The following is a 6,000-nucleotide window of genomic DNA, read 5'->3' as shown; positions in this document are numbered from 1 at the left end:
CCTTTTTCTGCTTCTGTTCTTACAGTAGATAAGCTTGAATTGCCTCTCCAAATCATGTACTAGAAAGGAAAATATAAATCAACGGAGTTTGGTGGGAGGGAGCAAACCTCAGGATTTAACATTGAACAAGGGTGCATAGAAGTCACACTAATGATTCAGCTAGGACACCTGGTCCCATGACATTATTATTCTATACGTTATTTTCCAACTGGTTATTTAGTAGTAACATTATATATATATGCCTGTAGCAGTAAATGAAGTATTTTGTCAGGGACACAAAAAATGCAGAGGCTTCTAAAGAAAAACACATAAGCTGTTATACTGAGCCATTTAAAAAGTGTCCTAGCCCTAGCTGAAATCACTGGTGTAACAATATTAATTTTATTTTACTGCAACTCCTTCATTTTGACTTCAAGGGTCCAAAAATAGGAAAAACGATGAGAGGCATTAAGAGGTTTTCCTTTACAAGGTGACAATGGAAAATTAAGTCTGTTGGTGTGACAAGACAAGAAGTTAAGAGCATGGCAGAATTAGTATAGAACTCAGAACAAAAACCAGGAACTCTTTGATCTTGTGTGTGTGCGTGCGTGTGTGCGCATGACTGCACGTAAAGATATAAAATGCATTTGCGTGCATTATATATGTTGAAACAATCTAGTGCCCTCCAGATGTGTTGGCATACAACTCCCATCCTCCCCAGCCAACATGGGATGATGGAAGTTATAGTCCAACCTACCTGGAGGGCATCAGTTTGGGGAAGGGTGCGTTAAAGAAACACAGTAACTCTGTTCAGACAACAAGCTAAGCCACGGTGGTTAAGCATTTTGAGCTAAACATTATGGCTTAGCATGTCATGTGAACCACTCCTAAACCAAGGTAGCTACATAACCACGGTTTAAACATGCTCCTAACCATTTGCTGCAAAAGGGTTAGCAGTCTACCCATGGATTAGCATGTTGTCTGAGCAAGTCCTGTGTATGTGTGAACATGGTGGTAACATTTTCAACATGGAAATCACAGCCATTATCTTCAAAAGAAGTCAGGTATCCATATCCTGAAATTCAGCCACCTGATGATTAACAGGACCTTACCTATTTCTGCTGTCCAATTATATAAGAATCCTGACCTTTCATGTCCTCTAACTTGCACTGGCAGAAATATGGAGGAACCACCCTTCAGCCCTAATGTGTGGACTGAAGGTGGTAGAAAGACAAGGCCCTGCCATTTCCTTTCGTCCATGACTAGTATTTGTTTAAAAATCACAAACAAGTGCATGCATGTTAAAACACTTGGAAAAATGGTTTAATGATGTTTACAACAGAAATGAACTGTACAGTTACAGTAAGTTTTATATATATAAAAATTACAGCAGACAAATGCATCTACACAAAATCTACCATTTTCATCCTGATTCACTGTAATCTACACAGTCTCTCAATGCCCACAGCCACCTGCAGGTAGCCACCGGGGGGGGGGGGGGAGGGGATAGGTTTCTTTAAAGAGACAACATCCTTTTGCTCTCCATTGTGGAGACACACACAGTTTCAAAATAGGGACTTATAACTCTAAAATTCAAAGTTAGGCAGGAACGCATCTTGTGTCAATATATGTATCACAATTAGATGTCAAAGTCATCAGGTGAATTAACCTGTACAAATAATTCATTAAGAAGGGTGTGAGCAAGAAAGAAGTTAACTTGATGGCCAATGACAATTAAGCTTTATAATCAACGCTCTGATCGCAAATTAATTTTTGCAAGAGAAAGGGCTTAAGAACCTTCTAATTAAATTTTCCAAATCATTGCTTTACTGGCAAAATGCCTCTTAAAAACAAAGATCAGAAATAAAGACTTTAAGAGCATATACAGTTCCTTTAGTAAATAGCTACACTTCGCTTCTTGCCTCACCTTTGGATATGAATAGACAATGTTTCTAGAAAGGGCAAAGTACAATTTCACCCTTACAAGCATGCGGTCTCTTTAAAAAAAAAAAAAAAAAAAAGGAATAAAGGTTTCCCTGTTGGGAATGGCAATCAGAGAAAATGCAATCTAAATTGACAATCTGGTGGAAATTACAGATTATGTACACTTTTTTCTCAATTATGAACACCTAGGCAGTGAAAACTGTTGTGTTAATACATACATAGCACACCCAAAACATACAAAAATACTATTATTTCAAACTACTAAGAATAAGACAATTCAGTTATCTCCATGCTATGACTTTAAGAGCATTACACTGAAACAAACAAGAATTTAAACAACATTTTTAATATCCCAGAAATATACCAAAATATACATCTAAGCTTTGGAATTACTGAGGTTAGACTAATGCAAGTGCTGGGTAATTGTACTTAATACACAAGTCTAAGGTTCTGCAGGAAAGAAATTATCTTTGGTATCTGCATCAGGCTAATATTATTAACATTTGGATTTTGCTTTGGGATAGAGCTTGTATGACCCTAGAACCAAACACCCCCTAATCAACTGAGATTTAAAAGATCCATGTAAAAAGTTCCTTCATTGGCAACCCCCCTCCCACAAAGTTTAAAAAGTCATAGGCATCTACCTAGCACAAAAGGTTGAGAAATACAATGCATAGTTGCACAGTGGTGCTGCAAAAATAATTAATGAACAAAAGAAAAACGAAAAGAGGAGAAACAAAACATTTGTTTTCAGAGATTTCTCACAACAGGACAGCCTCTTCTAAGCAGTGGCAGGGGGGAAAGCTCAGAAGTGCACCTCAGCATGTATTAATCAATATCACCCAGCTCCCAAAGGGTTAAAAGCACCCATCAGAGCAGCCAATCATGCACCAATGTCTTCAGCTTCACAATCAATCTGTAGAGTCCTTTCCCTTTCCCCCATCCAACTCCTCTCCTCCCAATGGCGGTGTGCCTTGTGGATTTGCGGAGTTCTAAGAGAGCTTTGGCTCCCCAACACGTTAGCACAGGATGAGATGAAAAGTTGCCCTGCTGGCTGAATCCACATGGTCGTGGACCGAGCCGCCCAGGACTGGGGAGGCAGAAACGGGGTTGGGATTCACCCCCCTCCGCAACTGCAACCACTGGTTTCCCAAATGTGATTGGTGCTGAAGACGCCCCTTTGTCTTTGGTTTGTTTGTTTGTTTTGAGTTTATACAATCATTAGGAAATCTTTGGTTTTGGCTGGAAATTTTTAAAAAGAACAAAACAAAACAAAGAAACCGCCCTCCTCGGCATATAGCAGTGCACCGTGACCTGGCAAAGCTTCTCTTTCCGAAAGTGGGGGGGGGGGGGGAGGACTACATTCAAAGTAAAACGCTGGAAGGAGCAGGGGTGCAGCTTCTGGTTAGCTTAGAAGGAGGAGCCAGAGGAACAAGATTGTCAAATAATAAAAGGAGGTTACATACAAGAGGAGCAAGGCCAAAAGAGAGAGTGAGCAATATGCATGCAGCACTTGGCTGAGATGAGCCTTCAGGATCCTGCCTTGACCCTGGAGTACATTATAGCCCTGATATCTCAACGGAGGAGCCGGGGAGGGAAGAAGGCAGAAAACAGGTTTCATGCACAGATTGGGTGGGGGGCAGAGATGGATATTCACAGACTACAAGAGGACCCCTGGTAACCAAAAGAAATAATAGATTGCAATTTGCCCTCAGTTTGCAGTAGCGTTTAAGCAGCGACATTCAGAGGCTTTAGGGGGTCTCTCCCCAAGTTGCAGGTCACGGGATGCTATAGGCCAGAGTTCAAAGTTAATCAAGGGAGGGAGGGCAGACTTGGCAACTCTGTAGGGTTTGGAGAAAGTTAAAGCAAGTTACTCAGTTACGAGTTAGAAATGAGGTATACGACAGCTCCCGTACCTGTGGCGGATAAACACCCGACACCTACTCACACCTAGCCTTAGACACTACCATAGAAGAAGGAAATGCAACAGCAAGATGGTGGGACCAGGAGAGCCCCATGATGCTTTCAGGTCCATTTGCACCTGACCTATTACCTCCTGGGTTTTAGAGAAAGGCCCAAATCTTCCTCCAAGGAGCTCTGAATAACCGGAACTGACCTATGAATCAATATATGGGCATCTGCTATAGTTTGTCCTTTCAATTCAAATTCAGAAACTGGACCATAAATGCCAATGTGCTAACATGGATGATGTGGGGCAACTGATGGCTCCCCCACCCCCAAGGGCCTTTGCTAAGGCCATCTACAAGGCAGCTTTGTTTGCTTTATAAAACACTTAATTTGATGCAAATTTGTACTCAATATTTATCCAATTTCCTGTAATACTCATCACCAGCACCTTCATATTATACACGGAAAGCCTTTTGGTTGGTTGAATACATTTCTGCTGGAAATCATTCAGAAAGGATGAGTCTACATAGTAAAAGGTTTAGTGAATGTTTGGTGGGATGGACATCATGGTGATGGATCAGAGTCTATAAACATTTGGAGGAAGAGGCCACAACATTGTTCTTTTGGCCTGAGCAAGAAGAGGAGAAATAAGGCAGAAGAGGGGAGACAGCCCAGCTCTCCTCACAGCACTAAGAAGTTTCTTTCATGATCCTACCTACCAACTGGTTGTTCCATTTCCTTCCCCAGATTTGTTTTCTTTAAAAGCACACCTTGTTTTCCACATCTTTTGTTCCAAGTGCTCTTATCTTATCTTTGAGAAGTCATTTTCCATTTTCCCTATTACCTACCTATAAATCTACCTAGCTCTTAGAAAAGTCACACAATATTAATACCACTTTACATAATGTCAGAACAACAAGTCTATTAGTAAAGCTTTCAGTGAAGTTCTGCAACCCAGCAGATTTCCAGAGGAAGAGCAGCTGGACAACTAACATATATTTACCCTCTCCCTTTCTTCACATATGAGCATGCCAGGCTTGACTGATACAATTCACCAAGCCAACAGTATGTTATGCGTCAATGCCCAAAGCTATTCTGGGGAGTAAAGAAAGATGTCTCCACGGTTTCTCACCATGAGAAGTAAAAAACATCACACAGGTCATCTGAAAATATTTGAAACAGATACCAGTGCTGTTTTTATATGTAAGAGAGGAACCCCACTTCCAAGCAGTAGTCTGTGACCTTGGGTGTAGTTCTGAACAGTACTTGCCTCTAATACGTCCTCAATAAAAAAGTATCCAAACCAACCTTGTGCATAAAGAAGGCAGGAAAACCAACATGAGACAAGCTCCTTAAAGTAAAGAGCCACCAATCCAAAGCTCTAAGACCACCCAGCTTTTCCTTTTAAGACACGCTGAAAACGAAGACTTATCAGTGCCTTTGGTTACCATCAAAGCCATTGGAAATTCTTCCCTCCAGTTGAAGCTCTGATTCGCCCTCCCAGAAATATACCCCCCAACACACACACACACACACACACACACACAGTAATTTTCCTCTGTAGACTCAGGGGATGCTTTAGAATCAGGATAGAAGCCAAGTAAGTCTCCCAGAAATTCCATCCCAAATCCAAATCATGCTCGGTGAGAAAAATGACCCAACTTCCCACCAAAAAACAAACAAAAACAAAAACAATACAACAACAACCCACCTAACAAGGCATCCTCCTTTCTCCAGAAGACTGTCTCACAGGACCTTCATCTCTTTTCAGGTACACTATATTCAGGTGCTAGGAGCAGGTTAGTGTTTAGTTTGGTTTATCTTCTGCAATTTTTGGTCTAGACAGGATTAGCATTGCTATTAGAAAAACGACGTATTTAAAAAAGATTTCCCACCTATTATCAAGCACTACATTCAGCAACAAGACAAGTGGCAATAAAAGGAACCATTTCACTTTGTTCTCCCAGATCAATTAAGATGCAAATATCCTCCTCCCTCTCCAAAATTAAATGTCTCGGCCCAACTGCAGCCTTAGTGCAACTACATAGACTGAAATGGGTTGCTAATTCTTCTTCTTGTATGCACACCTCCAAGCAGACCACCAATGTTCAATATTTACAGCCCTACCAAGGTCCCTATTTGTTAAAAGGAGTCAGGAAGGCAGAGTTC

Source organism: Elgaria multicarinata, chromosome 5 (assembly GCF_023053635.1).
Source record: "Elgaria multicarinata webbii isolate HBS135686 ecotype San Diego chromosome 5, rElgMul1.1.pri, whole genome shotgun sequence".
Taxonomy (NCBI): domain Eukaryota; kingdom Metazoa; phylum Chordata; class Lepidosauria; order Squamata; family Anguidae; genus Elgaria; species Elgaria multicarinata.
This window is presented reverse-complemented; position numbering follows the sequence as displayed.